The 17,446-nt window shown below is 43.9% G+C and overlaps 1 pseudogene; it reads left to right on the top strand.

Moving 5' to 3' along the window:
* The first annotated feature begins 16,597 nt into the window (after positions 1–16,597).
* LOC119043232 (uncharacterized) lies at positions 16,598–16,700 on the top strand (annotated as a pseudogene).
* The last annotated feature ends 746 nt before the right edge of the window (positions 16,701–17,446 follow it).

Raw genomic sequence — 17,446 nt, 5'->3', positions numbered from 1 at the left:
CACTGGCATAAAAACAGACATGTAGATCAATGGAACAGAAGAGGGAAACGAGAAGTAAACCCACATGTATAGGGTCAATTAATATTTGACAAAGGAGGCAAGAAAATACAATGGAGTAAAGACAGTCTATTCGATAAACAGTGTTGGGAAAATTGAACATTTATGTATAAAAGAAATTAAACTAGACCACTTTTTTATGCCATACACAAGAATAAACTCAAAATGGACTAAACACTTAAATGTTAGACTCGAACCATACAAGTCCTAGAAGAAAACATAGGCAGTAAAATCTCAGTCATTTCTCATAGCGATTTTTTTCTGATCTATATCTTCAGGCAATAGAAACAAAAGAAAAAACAAACAGCAAACTAAGAAGTTTTTGTACAGCGAAGGAAACCATCAACTAAATGAAAAGACAACGCACTAAATAGGGAAACATACTCACTAATACATCCAATAAGGGGTTAATATTTAAAATTTGTAAGGAACTTATGAAACTCAACCCCCCAAAAAACCCCATAAAACCCAATCCAATTAAAAAATGGACAAAGGACCTGAATGAACACTTCTCCAAAGAGGATATACAATGGTGAATAAACATATGAAAAGATGTTCAATGTCACTAACCAACAGAGAAATGCAAGTTAAAACCACAATGGGATATCACCTCACCTTCAAAATAGCTATCATCATTACATCAAAAACAAGCATTGGTGAGGTTGTGGAGGACAGGGAACTCCTATGCACTCTTGGTTGGAATACAGACTGGTGCAGCCACTGTGGAGTTATTATGCCATGAAATTAAAAATGAAACTACATTATGACCCAGCAATTCCACTTCTGGAAATTTGTCCAGAGAAACCTGAAACACAATTCAAAAGAAAATATGCTCCCCTATGTTCATAGCAGCATAATTTGCAATAGCCAAGTTTTGGAAGCAGCCCAAGTGCCCCTCAGCAGATGAGTGGATATAACAGCTATGGTACATTTACACACTGAAATATTACTCACTGTGAAAAAAGAAGAAAATTTTACCATTTGTGACAACATGGATGGACCTGGAGAACATTATGCTAAGTGAAGTAAGCTACCCAGAGAAAGACAAGTACCATATGATTTCACTCATATGCAGAATCTAATGAACAAATTGAACTAACAAGCAAAATAGAGACAGACTCATAGATAGAGAGCAGATTGACAGTCCTTGGTGTGGGAAGTTGGGGCAGTGCAGAGATTGAGCAAGAAGAAGAGAAAAGAGAAAAAACTCATGGACATGGACAACAGTGTGGTGATTTCAGAGGGGAGTGGGGTGGGTGGAGGTAGAAAAGGGTGTAGGAAGGATAAATGGTAATGGACAAAATACAATAAAATTTTATAAAAGGAAAAAAGTAAGAACTAAGTTAGAGATATCACACTATCTGGCGTCAAACTAGACCACTCGACTACAGTAATCAAAACAGCATGCTACTGGCATTAAAACAGACATACAGAACAATGGGAACAGAAACAAACCTACGCCTTCATGGTCCACCAATATCTGACAAAGGAGGCAAGAAAATATAGTGGGGTAAACACAGTCTTTTCAGTAAATGGTTTTGAGAAAGTAGGATAGATACGTGCAAAAAAATTAAAACTTCACTACTTTGTCACAACATACACAATAATAAACTCAAAATGAATGAAAAACTTAAATGTAAGACTTGAAACCTTAAAACTTTTAGAAGAAAACATAAGCAATTAAAACCTTGGACATCTCCCTTAGTAATATTTTTTTCTGATACATCTCTTCAGGCAAAAAAGACAAATAAAAAGTAAACAAATGGGACTACAGCAAACTAAAAAGCTTCTGGACAACAAAGAAAATCATCATCAACAGAATGAAAAAACAACCCACTGAATGGGAGGAAATATTTGCCAATGATACTTTTGATAAGGAAGTAATATCCAAAATGTATAAAGAAGAATCCTATTTTAAAATGGGCCGAGGACTTGAACAGACACATTTCCAAAGAGGACATACAGGTGGCCAACAGACATTCGAAAGATGCTCAATGTCATTAATCATCAGAAAAATGCAAATTAAAACCACAATGAGCTATCACTTCAACTGCAGAATGGCCATCATCAATAAATCAACAGACAACAGGTGTAGGAGAGGATGTGGAGAAAAGGGAAACCTTGTGCACTGTTGGTGGGAATGCAGGCTGGTGCAGCCACTGCGGAGAACAGCATGAAAGGTTCTCAAAAAATAAAAATGGAACTGCCTTATGACTCAGTGATTCTACCTCTGAGCATATATCTGAAGAAACTGAAAACACTAATCCAAAACAATATATGCATCACTGCATACATTTCAGACATATTTACAACAGCCAAGATATGAAAGCAACCCAAGTGCCCATCAATATATGAGTGGATAAAACAGGGTATGGTACATATATACAATGGAATATTACTTGGCCATGAAAATGATGAAATCTTACCATTTGTAACAGATTGGATGTACATTGGGGGTTTTGTGTGAAGCGAAATAAGTCAGACAGAGAAAGAAATCTCCTATGATTTCACTTATATGTGGAATCTAAAGAACAATATAAACAAACAAACAAAACAGAATCAGACTCACGGATACAGAGAACAGACTGACGGTTACCAGAGGGGAAGAGGTTTGGGGAACTCGGTATAAAAGTGAAGGGATTCAGAATTACAGATTGGTAGTTACAAAATAGTCACAGGGATATAAAATACAGCACAGGGAATAGTCAATAATATTGTAATAACTATGCGTGTAGCTAGGTGTGTCCTGAAATATATGGAGAATGCTTTGCAAAGTGTGTATATGATTGTCTAACTGCTGCTGTATGCCTGAAACTAACACAAAATAATATCGAATATAAACTGTTTTGAAAAAGTCCTCGGTTTGCTCATCCCTACAGTGCACACAGCTGTGCTTGAGGTAGGGCTTCCTGATCTCTGTCTAGAATTCTCTACTTAAAAGGTCATGGGACGGAGGCAGTATCAGAACCCCCAGGCTAGATCCAGCTCTCACTCTGTGCTTTGGGGAAAGCACACGAGGAAAAAGTCCTGTTTTCCTGCTGTCCCCACGCCACTCTATTCCCTGCCCCCAATTTCCCCGCCTCCTCCTCCTCACCTGGTTTCCCCCACTGCCCTTGGCTGGCCCCCACTCTGGGCCCTTGGCCTGGCCCTCCTCCTGCTCTAAAACTCGCCAAACCAAGTTCCCATCTCTCACCAACAGGCCCCATCCTCACTTGGAAGCCCCCAAGGCCTACAGCCTCCACAGGTCTCCTGGGGAGCCTGGCTCCCCCTGCCCCGCCCAACCCCCTTCCCCATCCCCCCTCCACCGCCTGGCCTCCCTCTCTGTTCTCAACTCTTCTTCTGCCCTTCCCCCCACTTCTGGCCCTTCTCTGGCCTCAGGCTACCTGGGAAGAAGGCTGACTCGCCCGTGCTCCCTCCTGCTCAGTCACCTCCTCCGACCGTCTCCCCTCTCTTGGACCATCCTGTAAACTGTCCGTGGGACCTGGAGTCCCTGCCAGGGGGCACCCAGACCTCTTGAAGCTTCTTGAGCCAGGCACCTGCTGGAAGCAGAACGTGGTGGACGGCAGCTACAGGTAGTCCTGGTGGCTTCCTCCCAGGAAGCCCCCTTCTCCACAGTGAGGTCTCGGCCATCTGGGGGTCTGAGTCGTGTCCCTGGGTGGATGCCCCTCCTGGGGACTGGTCCACCAGCCAAAGAAAAATACAACATGCTCCTCTGTGCCCACACTTGGGCCCCGCCAGGCTCTCTGAGCTGCTATTAGAAGAAGGTGGCTGGGCTTGGTGGGCTCGGCATTGCTCCCTGCATGCCACTTCCTCTCCACATGGCCAGGTACAGTCCCCTCATTCAGAAACAGTGACTGTGCCCTGTACCCGGTACATACCCCACTCCCCAAACCAGCCTCCCTCGCAGAGAATGACTGGGTTTCCTCTCACAAAGCAAAGACTGTCTGCATAGAGGGACAGTGGCAGAGGGAGGAGAGGTGAAGCCCTGCAGTGAGGTACTGGGGCCTGGAATCTGGGGAGGTTGTGGACCCTGCTGGGGCAGAGGACCCTGTACACTGCGGTCCTGGGCTCTCAAAGGACAATTGCTGAGCTCTGAGGGTGTGGCTGACGTCACTGTCCAGCCGGGTCAGGACCCCGTTCCTGCAGCCTCCACGAGGCAGCCCTACGTAGGCTTCCAGGGGTGTGGGAGGAAGTTGCAGCTGGAGGTGAAGGCTGTGTGGAGGGGCCTCGCTGAGACTTCCGGGCCTCCACACTCTGCTTCCCTCCCTTCCCTGCAGGCCCCAGGGCAACCCTGGCTACTCCTGGTTCCCAACCTTGACAGAAGCAAGGAAAGGCCTGACTGGCCAGAAATGGGAAACCCGTGTTTAAATCCTTCTGTCTCCCCGTCAAGATCGGATGGCTGAAAATCAGCAGCATGTGCCCTTCAGAAGCCTTCTCAGCCTTGATAGCCTCCTTCCTGCGGGTGAAATCCAGTGTTGAAGACACACACTGTGGCCGGCGCTCCTTCTCCACGCATTGCATTTGCAAACCAGGGTTGCTCAGCCTCCCTACAATTCCCAGGCTCCCTCCCACCCTGCCCCCAAGGCAAAGATAAGATATGGGTCTCGGAGGCTCAGCCCAGGCCCAAGGGCTGCAAGGCAATGGAGAGATCTGGGGAAAGAAGCTTGTGGGACGGGTTCACGATTGGCCAGTGCCCTTGTTCTCCATCTTGCCAACTTGCCCTCTTAAGAGATGCATCTGATCCACTGTTGCGGAGGTGGGAGCCATATCACAGCCAACTTTCCTTTCCAAGGGCTACTTGGGGGCAACATTTAAAGAGCTCTTCAGAAAGACCAGGCCCTCCTACTGACACAGGGCTGGTTGACCCAGACCTGGAAGAGATACAGCTGGAGTCCAGGTTCCCAAAAACACACAACTGTACTTAGAGGCTTTATTTCCTCCCACCCAGAAGGCCATGGTTCAGTTTTCACAGGGAAAAGAATAAGAGGCAAGATTATAGCATGTCTGGGAGAGCTTCTGGCTGCCCCAGGGCTGCGGAGGGAGGGCGGCTGGTACCGGGGCCCAAGCTTCTTCGGAGCCCTGCCATGGCCTGTTGCTTGGGGTCCCAGAAAATGTCATGCTTTTCAGAACTGGTGGAATTCAGCCCGAAGAGTACCTCCGGTCTTCACCACCTCATTCCCGAGTCCCAGCTCCAGCTGACTGCTCCTTGTCTTTCCTTCAAGTGAGATGCCATCAGGAAACAGCAAGCATTTCCTACAATGCTAGAAAATACCTGTTAAAACTATTTCACAGAAGCACAGAGCCAAAGGCCAGGGTATGCAGGACTGACTCAATCATTTTTGGGTCATCTGGTTACAGAAAGGTAATTTTGATTTTCCTTCTTATATATTTTACAATGAATAAACTTCATTAAATGATCTTTTGTAAAGAAAGAAAGACTATGATGAGTATGAAAGCTGCAAAGATTATTAAAAAGTAATGCACATTAGCTTCAGGAGACATATCCCTTTTTGAATCAATAAGTGTTCATGCAAATTTAAATAATAAGTGGCAGGATAATGTGGATTAAGAGATTATACCATATAATTCTAAACTTTGTAAGGGTTGTTTTGGTAAACTAGCATCTTTATTATTACATAAAGTGACATTTAAGAACTGTATTTTATGTTATTTTCTTTAATTCAATGTAAGCCATGATCCTTTTAAGGGAAAATGCCATTTGGAAATTCTTCAGTTTGGGGTAGAGGCTTTAAAACCAGCACGTTAACCTTGATACTAAGAATTTCACAAGGAAAACCTTCCAAATTATTCCACAATAGCACCCTTGATAAATCATCTCTACCCAGACATGATAAAGATTGCAGCAACACAAGCAGTATATCTATTTTACACTGAACTGCTCAAATTCCTGCTTCTCCCCCAGTCAAAAGTGAAAGTGCCTTCCACCCAGTGCCATAAGCAAGTGGGGCTACCGGTGGGGAAATCGAGCTGCTGACAGAGAAGAAATTATTGTTTGTTCTCCATAATGTCAAGTTTATACAAACTGACTGATAAAAAAAGTTTGATCATAAAAACATGTTAAAGTAGTTGGTTGACCGAAACAAATGACTCTAATTCTCTATTGCTGAATGGCTTTTACAATGTGACTTGGAAGCCCGCCCCTTTTAGAGGCGGGATCCACCCTGCAACTCTATCTGCGAAGCTTCGTGATTTACTGTAACCAACAGAACGCAGCCAAAGTGCCTGCTGTGCCAGTTCTGAGCCTGATCTCCAGAGCCTTGCATGCTTGCAAGCTTCTGCTCACACCCCTTCACGCTTTCATGCTCTGAGAACAAGCTGGGGGATGAGACAGCACCTGGCTACAGGGGTCCCCATTCTGGCAAAGCCACGTGGCTCTTTCCTTCACTTGGGCAAGAGGGGGTCCTTACTCTACCCCAAACCGGATGGCTCTCCCTTCAATGGCTGCCACGTCTGCACTTAAATCCCCACGCCAGTCCTCCTTTGCAGCCACATTTCAAACTCCTCCCACAATCGGTTACACCTGCCAGGACTCCCACATTCTTCTAGCTTTACTGGGCTGCCATAGTGAGTCTGGGCAGGTGTGGCCCCATGGCGTGGAGACAATCAACTCCAAGCTCTCACACAGGTGCTGTAACTTAGGGGACAAGCCCCCAGTTACATCCTGGGTAGAAGTCACTCCCTTCTCCCTGGCTCAGAGCTTGGCCACAGCTATTTAACATATCTATGAAACTAGTTAAAGGTTATAAATACGTTAAATGACCACATCAGAGGTTAGCTGCGAAACTGTTGTTATGTAAAACAGCTCTCAATGGCCCTGCTCCATTTGTCCCTTCCCCAACTGACACCTTGGGGGGGGGGGTCGAGGACATCTTAATATTTCCTGTACACCTTGAGTTCTGGACCCCATTCCAAATCCTTTTTCAGGGCCCCCCTCCTGACTGCGCCCTGTTACACTGCCACTAATTCTTGCAGTTACTGTGTGCCATTCAAGTTTGTGGTCGCACAGCATCATTGTGGCAATAGATGACTGTTGGAGTCCATGATAGCTTTCTTTAGAACAATATCAGACTTGTTTTATTCCTGAAATCCATAGCCTATCTATGAGGTAAGAATTATTATCTGTAACTTATCATTTAAAATGCAAACACACAGCAGAGGCCCCTGAGGGTCTGGATATTTCTCAGGTCCAAATCAGGTTCCTGCGACTCCAGAACTGCGTTTTAACTACTGACTTACATTCTCTTTCTCCCACAGTCTCAGGTCTGAGCTCCAGCAAGACCAGAGTTTCACTTTACAAGAAGTAACCCTAGCGCTTGACGGACGATTTATTCTGGGGAGGAAATGAAGAAGGCTGCTTCCCTGTGAAAACTGATATCTATGTATTAAAACGAACTTGGTTTTCTGGGAAGCAAACGGTCTGGATAGCAGGCAGAGTTATAATCCCATCACATGCTGGCCCAGATGCTCAGCAACGGTGTACTGAGTTAATGAAACTTACATGTCAGTGAAATATGTTTAGCAGCTTAACGAAAGGAGATCTGTTAAAAATTATGGTTTTATAATACAGTCCTTTCTGTTACTGCCCTGACATGTTTACCCTAAAATTAAACAAGAGCAATTATTTGACCAGATGCTTCTTAGTCTAGCACCGTCCTCGAATTAGACTAAATTGACATTTGAAGGGAAGGTGCTGGTAAGTGAATGAATCACCATGTTTCAGAGAAATGCAAAGGAAATCAATTATGTTATGAGTAAATATTCCAGCAAAAAAGGGTACAGTAATTGGACAGAGAAGAGCAGTGGGTCTCAAGGCGGTTTCAGGAACGTGTTAGAAATGCAGAGTCTCAGGCCTTACCCCTTGTACACAGGATCAGAACTCACAAGTGGGTTTCAATAATCCTGTCATGTGACTTCAGTGCCTGTTGAAGGTGAGGAGCCACAGTCTCAGGGAAAGGTATTGTTCAAGGGAGGACTTCTCCTCTTTATACACCTTAGGTTTGGGCCTTAAGCTAAGCTCAGAGAGGTGGGACCAGGCGTCTCTGCTCCCAGAGGCTCCTGGAGAGTTGGAGTCCTCCTGTTCCCTGGCTCAGTGGGTGAACCATGGAAGCAGGCAGGGCACAGGCAACTTGTGAAGTTGCTCAGCCTGCCTGCGGCCCCTCACTTAGCTCCAGTTCTCCCTACTCCTTCAGCCCAACCCTCTGGCTTCGCTGACAAGGTCACAGCACCTTGCATGTCATGGAAAAAGTATTTCCCAGCCAAGTGCTTTGCCTCCAGCTGTGAAATTGATTAGTGATCTTAAAGCCCCCAAAGAGACTCTACTGCCAGCTCTAGTTGCTATTTTAGAGCTGCAGCAGTAAAGAGTGTGAGAGATGAAGGCATGGTGTATTACGTAACAGGGAAAGTTTAATTTTTTTTTCCTTCTCAACGTTAGGTAATGGCACAACCAGAAGGAGAAATGTGACATGCTTTTACTTTTTCTGTTAGAGCTTTTTTTGTTGTTGGAATAGCCTAATTTTTAGTTAATGGTTACAAAGCTACTTCTGAAATCAGTATCAAGAAATTTGGCTTGTAGGAACTTAAGACTGATTCTGGAATGAGAAGCTGAAAGTGAGCCGTTGCCAGTTCTGGGGAAGGTGTGCTTCTGGTGAGATGCCTGGCTGGGGCGAACTGTTCACATGCATCCAGGGACATTGTCTGAAATACGGGTCAGGAATCAAAAGTGCCTTCGATAATACACATGAGAGGTTCAAGGGATTACTCAGGTCTGAATTGTTTCCCCTTCAAGTTCATTGCTTTCTATACAAATGAGTTATAAAGGTCCAGTTAAAACCTATGAGTCACTCACTGCCAGAGGAAGTGAGAACACTAAACCTACAGAAAAATGCAGCCATATCTGAGTTATTCTATTCTAATCTAGCCATAACTTTACTCGGCAAGCATTTATTGAGCATCTACTATATGCAAGACATGCGCTCAGCACTGGAAATATGAGTAAAAAGGTACTTAGTCTATATGAGGGAAACAAGATGTACTGAGTGCTAAGACAAGTCTAGTTCAACCAGAGCACAGAACTAATGAAGAGCCTGGGCAGGAGACTCCTTCGCCGGGTGAAGAGAGGGAGAAGGCATTTCAGGCGTCAGGAGGAACCTCTGGAGGGAATGCAGTCTGAAAATGGACTGTGAGAAGTCCTCTAATGCAGGAGCACTTGGAGAGGTGCTGGCAAGTGGGGCAGGGAAGGGAAGTCAGGGGATGGATTCTGCAGGTGGTGAGGCAGGGAGGGCAGGGTTGTTCAGCTGTGTCCAAGGTCACACAGCTGGATGGCTCATCCAGGAGTCTGGAGATGGCCTGAGTTATAATCCCATCCGGTGAGATAAAAAGGACAGGGATGAGATGAAAAGGACAGGGAGTTTGATCTGAGATGACAAGAGAAGCAAACTGAATATTTGTCACTTGTCTCCCCTTAGTTACATGGTACGTGCCAGTTGCTTCCACAACCAAAGCTGAGAAGTTCCCAACCAGCCACAACAAGCAGACAGGTCAGAGCCTCTGGAGGGGGCCAGCATATAATTCATTGTCATAAGGTAGCCGATTATTGGAAGGTGAAGCAAATAATTTACTTCTTTTGAAATTTCCCAATATTATTCAAGAAAGGACAGAAAAAAGACTTTTAATCACTGGGTGTAGCGGGTTAAAAATGCTGAATACTACAGCTCCTAAAGCACCTTTTATAAATTCATCCAGATAACTAACACGTATCAAGCACAATACAACTATCGCTTTTACTTCGTTCTGGTTTACCAGTGGGATTGTTTTCCCTGTTAGTGTTTTCTAAGAAACCCTACTCTGTGCACAATGTGCCACGTATTTTTTCTAAGGCACCTTTTAAACACATCCTGAGATGCTGAGTAAGAAGGCTGCCCCCTGCCTGGCACAGGAGGAAATGCACACGCAGGCCCGGCTCCTGATCTGGGAGCAGTATTTGTCCCTGTGAAACAGACAAATGCTGATCTGCTGGCCCCGATGTCTTACTTCCAGTTAACACATAGCAAATCAGATTCCTACATAGTGCAGGGGGAAAGCAAGATTCCTAATAGGAAGATATACTAACTATGGAAAAATAAATACAGGTCTCATAGGAGGAAAACTACAAACATAACACTGGGAGTAATTGTGTCCTTTCTTCATAAACTTGGCAATAGGGCAGATCACGGGGGAAATGCCTTTCACACATCCTGGTGTCTTTTGATCTGAATTGCACTATTCTAAAATTTTTAATCATTATTTCAGGAGAAAAGATTCCTGTAGATAGATTTTTCCCTCAGAATAATTCAAATAAATTTTAATTCTTCATCTTTACTTATGAGATACTTCAGTATTATAATAATAATAATGTAAATATCTATCTAATTATGAGAAAGAAAGAGGCCTGATCTTTGCTGATCGCTGGGTTGCTGAGTTTATTCCAGCTGTAAAATAGGGCTAATTAAGGATGCTACAAAGAGCTTGAGGTCATGACCAGAAGGCAGCCAGTGGTGAATGCACTTGTGAGAAGAATGTCCCAAGTAATTACTAGGAGAGACAGGGAGAGGGGCTGAATGCTTGTGGAAAGCAGTTGAGTTTGTGAGCAAAGAGACCACTGGCAAAGAGAAAATCGAGAGCACAAGAGGAGCCCGGGCTGGGTAGCTCAATTGGTTAGAGTGTGGTACCAATATGCCAAGGTTACAGGTTCAGATCCCTGGTCAGGGCACGAACGAGAATCAAGCAACAAATGCATAAAAGGGTGGAAAAAAACAAATCAGTGTTCCCTCTCCCTTTCTCTCTCTCTTAAAAAAAAAGAACACAAGAGGAGAATTAGAGGTAGGAATTTTATGAGAAGCACAAATTCAGACTAGACCACGGGAAGAAGAAGAACTGAATGGATTGGAAATTTTGAATATCACTCTAGTTTACATCTAAGACAATGAAATAAGCATCTATCAAAACCAACAAACAGGCAAATAAGGAAAGAAAAGAAATCCCATATCAGACAAATACACAAAACTATGTGAAGAAATGAAAAGAGTGGTTTGTATATATATTTGCTCTTACCAGTTGTACTAGAAGCCACAGAAATTTGATATTTAAATATCTGAAGAACGTGATGAAATTAAAAGCCAGACAATGAACTCCAGGAAAGTATTTTTCATGTGTGTGCTGTGTGGTGGGAGGAGGAAATAGACACACGGCTCAAAGCCTCTGTTTACTCACCTATTGCCTGGAGAGCCAAATTGCTATCATCTTAAGCAAGAGGCCAGAGCCCCCAGCACAGTCCCGGGTGCACAATGGATCCCAGGAAATGTTTGTTTTTGCACAATTTGGGTTGCCAGAGGCAACATGATTCAGGTGTCAAAGAAGTCTGGTAGATACAAATAATGATCACTCAGTTGTCACTGAATAGTCAACGAGTCACTTAAGAGCAGGTTGGATTTTTTGAGAAGCCCACTACTTCTCCAGTGCTGGAGTAGACTTTGCTGATATGTACCCACCCCCCCGCCCGCCATCATGTCTCTCTACAAGAGACCCTATGGTCAGTCTCCTCGCACTCCCTCCTCCCCACAGTCTAAGACATTTCCATCAGGTAGTCGGTCACCTGTTCCCTCGTTCATGCACCCCATTGTTAGTCACCAAGGACAGTGCTTTTCACAGAACAATCCGTGTGGCTGCTCAAAAACTTCATAGTGTTTAACAGCTAACAAAAGTTGTCTTCACGATCATTGTTTTCAAAAGGAACCTACTGAAACGAAGAATAGTAACAGTTTCCCTCTACTGAACAATGCCTTGGTTTGACTTAGCTGAGTCCAAAGAATTGGGAGGATCCGTTTCCATGGAAACCAGAAGTCCGCAACTTTCAGTGTTTGATGTTTTCCGCTGAGAATATGTTCACGACCCAAACTGCCCTCTTTAAAATGAGGTGAGAACAATAGCCACGCCTCACTTTTTACCGAGAATTCAAAGGCGAACAATAATGCCTAGTAGAATCTCCAGCTATGCACACGAAGGAATGAATGAAATCTAGTTGCGGGAACTGGAGGCAGCTTGTTTCTGCGGTGTTGTCAGTGGAGGGCAGCACGCACCCCGCTCGCTGCATCCGTAGCTCATTTCCATCGGAGTTTCCCGAAGAAAGTCCCGCAAGCCTTACCGCGTGGCTCCGCGAAACCAGGCGCTAGCTCCAGGCCCAGACTGCATGCGGGACCACCCTGGGCAGCGTAATTCGAAACTTAAAGAAAGCTCTTTTCCAGTTTTTTATTGGCGAAGCTTCCGGAAACGGGCTTCCAGGTCATGGCTGTCTCCACATACAGCTTAACAAGACCTTGACTTCTGAATGGCAGGTAAACCTTAACAAGAGGAACGCAGAAAGGTGCGAGTTTGCGCATCTGTGTTTGAAAGCCCTGCATGTGCTCTCAGCTCACAGTGACTAAAACCGACCGGTGGGTGTACGTGTGTGCAGACAGTTCCTCCTACGGCTCGGGTCGCCCTCCCAGCTTGCATCGGAGTCACCTGGGGAAGTAACTCGTCAATAAGCACAGATCGGAAGGGGCGGCCCCACGCCGCCAGAGTTTTGATTCTGTAGCTCCGAGGTGGAGCCACAAACTCGGGTCCCTTCGGCCGCGCGCGGTCGCTTCCCTCCACGCCCTTCCCCGCCGCCCGAGTCCGCAGCCCCTCCGATCCCCGCCCCTCCTGCGCCCCTCCCTGCCTCACCCCTGGAACGCCTCCCCTGACCCCGCCCGGGCATGTCTGCACCGCACTGCTGCACTCCCGGTAGGGGAGTTAAAGGAACATTTAGTAAAATGTGGACTGGCAACCACGAATATGGGTACGGCTGGGGGGGGGCGGGTTGCAGCTTTGGGCTTCCCTCCCTCTAAATGCGGTATTCAGCTTCTCTGGCTCTTGAACGTTTAGCCCAAGTGGAAGCATTCGGGTGAGCATGTAAGGAAGCTTCAGCACGGAGGAAACGGCTCAAACCCAAGACTACGCTGGTACCCACCTTCCTCCTCCCTCGGCCCAACTCTCCGCACGCACCTTCGTAGGAGCTGCACCAGCTCTCGGCTGCAGCCTGTATTCCCAGAGCTTCGGGCAGGCCCAGGTCTCTCCAGGTTATCCACATAGAAATGAGGGCTCTAGATGTCAAGACTCCAGCAAACCCTCGGGACAGCCTCCTTGTTCTGCAGGGGGTAAAATTCTAGAGATGTGACTTGTCTAAGGGCATATTAATTAATTTTGGTTTTAGCTTTCAGCGCATTAAATGTTGCTGGTCTCTGTGGGTACCGTTCCATAAATGTAAAGGCTTTAAGAGAACTGGACAAAATGCCGACTTGGGTTAAAAAAACCCAAACAACAATTCGAGTAAAACCTGGTCTTATAGTTTGTGCGTGATTGTATATATCTTCAGGAGGAAATTCCCCTGGAAATTGTATTTCATTCCAGCTAGGTGCTTACCTCAGCAGTTGGATGGTAACACCCAAAGCTGCTAGTGGCTGTGGCGAGCCGCACCGAGAGGAAATGGACAGACCACGGGTTCCATCTAGTGTTCTATTTCTTAAAAAACCAACCAACCAACAAATAACAACCAAGTCTGAACAACCAGCTTTGAGAAAGGTAGGCTGGCAATCGACTGCAGATGCCTTTACTTTTAATAAGTTTCTTTTACAAGTGTCTGTTCGTGATATAGTCTTTTCCTATGAGTCAGCCAGGCAACTGCTGGGCTAGTTGCCTGCCAGCACCGAGGAAAAGACAGGACTCACACACAGTAACTATGCTATTAACTCGGCTTTTATTGAATGCAGGTTCACTCAAAGTAGAGCGTCAACACACATGAACATCCTACTCAGACTGTAATGATCTAAGAGGAATGGAACATATACACACAGCAATGAATTGTGGGTGATGAACCCGAGTCCCAGAGTCTAAGTCTGCAGGTCTGGAAGACAGCAAGATGGGCAAGGGAGTTGTCAGTGTCTTGCAAGGAAGGATCTCTGGAGTCAGTGAGTATTGGGAATGTAATTTGTTTGGAAGTTGGAAACAACTTAAATGCATTTAAAAGGAATTTTCTGGAAGGAGAGTAGTGATGTATCTGCCACTACTGTTTCCCAGGAAACTTGGACTAGTAAATTCCATAGTAATGTAAAGAACACCATTTTCCCCCTTGATATTGTATAACTGTGAGATGACTAAAATTTAATACTAATAGCTCTTAAAATTATTTGGAATGTGATCAGCGGCATTAAATTTAGGTTATAGCTTGGTCTCTTTTAAAGCTTGTGGCTCCTGTGAAATAATTCCCCAGATTCTAGATTTCCAAAAAAGAGCTAAGGGTGCACTTGGGTGCCGAGGGGCTCAAATTAGAATCCTTATTTGAGTATGTTAGCATCTCCTATAGAACTAAGTATGGCTAAGGTTTCCACAGGCTTCCAACTGCATTTCAAAGGCAGATATTAGTACTCCTAAATTTTTCATTGTCTTTTTATTACCTGAGGCCCCCCTTTCCCTGTGAGTAATGATAATTTAGTATACCAGATTTTTCACTTTTGTTTTGCTTTGTGACATGGTAAATATAGGTATTAGAATTCACAATTCAAAGGGGAATGTGAAATCTTTCAAATTTTTGTTTTAGTGTAAGTACTATGTAGTTCAAAAGAAATTGGTTTAATAGTAATACAATTTTCAAAATCGAAGTCGCTTGTATATTGGAATTTTTTGCATTAATTAATTTCTACTTAATTTGTATTTGTGTCTTCCTGGGATTTAGTGGAGATTTTAAATCATTCTGGGCCCTGGCTGGGTTGTTCAGTTGGTTGGTCATTGTCCCACTACTCTGAGGTTGTGGGTTTGATCCCAGGTCAGAGCACATATAAGAATCAACCAGTGAATGCACAAATACCATAAGTGGAACAACAAATTGATGTCTCTCTCTCAGAAAAAAAAATCAATACTTTAAATTGTTCTAAATTGTGCAATACTTTGTAAGCAGGAAAACATAGATTAGTAAGGAAATAGGTACAGTGAGGTTAAAAACAAAACTGAACAAAAAACACAGCCCCTAAGACTTCAGTGGCTTTGCAATCAGCATTTTATAGCCACTTTAACTTGCAAACTTTGTTGTGCTATGAATGAGTATATGGCAGCTTATTAAAAAATGTTGTGTCAAATCAACAATTTGGAAGAACAGCTAATTATTCTTTGAAATTATTTGGAAGAAAACTAATTATCCTTCCATAAGAAAATAAAGATTTATGCTTTTTAAGAAAGGCATATTATCCAGATATCATATGCACCCAACCAAATATTTAAAGCCAAGTTTAATACCACATGAAAGCTCTGGTGGTTAAGAGGATAAAAATGCAGTGAGTGGTTAAAGATCCAAATACACCCTTTATTGCCTAATAGTCGATGATTAGCCAGGAAGTTTTCAAATACCATAAAAACAAAATGACCCAACTACTCCATTCTAAATCTTTTTATTCCTAACAGTTTCAATCTTGAGATGGAGAAATAAAAAGTGGACTGAGAAAGAGCAGGAAAAAATAGGAGTTAACTTTATTAAGAACTCGTAGTGATATCTCATTAATGGTTACACTGCTAAATGCTAGAATTTAGTAACTTTAAAAAAGAAACATAATGTCAAACTGTGCCAGGATTCAAAAATTTAAGTTTCAAGATAGTCAGTGATACAATATTTAAAAGTACGTGCACTCACACTTGTAGATTAGCAACATTCGATTCATCCTTGTTTGTCTTCTAAGTGACAAAATCTGGTGCTTAATACTTCGTTTTTTAATAATTATTTCAGAAATTAAATTAAAAAGCTTGTGGTAGAATGCAGATTAATATATAGTCAGCGATACTCTGGAGGAAAATATTGCATGTTTTCCAAAGTTAAAATGTAATAATTAAAAATCCCCTGGGCCAAGTACTTAATAGAAAGCTGTCTCTTCCCAGAAGAAGACACTTCAATTTCATCTAATAATAGAAATAGTTTATACTCAGATGGAATATAAGCAGCATGATGAATAACTGCATTCTGTAAGCAAAAGAAAATATAGGTTGAAACAGAACCAATACATATCTTACCAGGGAAATCTGTGCTCTAGTTTAGATATGAAGTGCTTATTTTAAACTGGGAGTTTTCTACATATCCACACTCAACTCAAGTTTCTGCTTCCCTAACAGCCCCGGCTCTGCTACTAGGAACACCCGGGTATGAAGGTAATGACCTTGGGGCAGTGCATTCTTCAGCACTCAGATCACAGGTGCCTCCAAAATGGAAGATCTGCCTAACAGATCTTTTGTTGTGATTGTTTTTAATGAACAGAAATACAAATCTAACACAAAGCTGGGTCTGTAACTCTTAATTAAGTTAGGGTGACTTCTTCCCCAAATGGCAAAACTCATCACATGGAAGATAAAGTGACTTGTGGAACTGTAGAGAAAACACATTTTATGATATGAGCTCAAAAGACAACCGTTTTAAAGATGGAGGCATATCGCTTCTCGGCCTTTTGGCTAAGATCAAGTGTAGTATCTGTTCTTATCAGTTTAAAGATGGAGGCATAGGTAGATATACTTTGCCTCCTTGCACAACCAAAAGAAGGACAACAAATTTAAAAACAAAAAATAACCAGAACTGCCAGAATATTTAACTGTATGGAAGTCCAACAACCAGGGAGTTAAAGAAGAAACCTTTGTTCAGACCTGTAGGAGGGGTGGAGAGGACACACAGCAAGGCTGCAGCTGGAGGACTGGGCTGAGGAGGTGGTGGCTGGTGGACCTAATCAGGCAAGGTGGTGGCTGGCAGACCAGATGACCTCACATTTGCATGCAGATAAACTAGGGGGAACAATTGAGGAGAGAGATAGACCATGCAACCCAGGGGTCCAGAGCAAAAAAAGAAAGCCTCAAAACCTTTAGCTGTAAAGACCTATGGGGGTTGTGGAAGTGGGAGAAACTCTCAGCCTCACAGGAGATTTCGTTGGAGAGACCCAGAGGGTCCTAGAACATATACAAACCCACAAACCCACCCACTCAGGAATCAACACCAGAAGGGCCCAATTTGCTTATGGGTAGCAGAGGAAGTAACTGAAAGCTGGCTGAGAGCCAAGCAAGTGGCTTTGTTCCCTCTCAGACTCCGCCCCCACATACAGAGCCACAACACAGGGAAGTGGGTAGCCCCTCCCTGGTGAATACCTAGGGCTCTGCCCCTTACAATATAACAGGCACCCAGAGACAAAAAAAAATATGGCCCAAATGAAAGAACACATCAAAGCTCCACAAAAAATATAACTAAGCAATGAAGAGATAGCCAATCTATCAGACGCAGAGTTCAAAATATTGG

The sequence above is a fragment of the Artibeus jamaicensis genome, unplaced genomic scaffold (genome assembly GCF_021234435.1).
Source record: "Artibeus jamaicensis isolate MK-2021 breed Jamaican fruit bat unplaced genomic scaffold, CSHL_Jam_final contig_793, whole genome shotgun sequence".
In the NCBI taxonomy this organism is placed as follows: domain Eukaryota; kingdom Metazoa; phylum Chordata; class Mammalia; order Chiroptera; family Phyllostomidae; genus Artibeus; species Artibeus jamaicensis.
The sequence above is the reverse complement of the archived record's forward strand: the minus strand, read 5'-3'. Positions and strand labels throughout refer to the sequence as shown.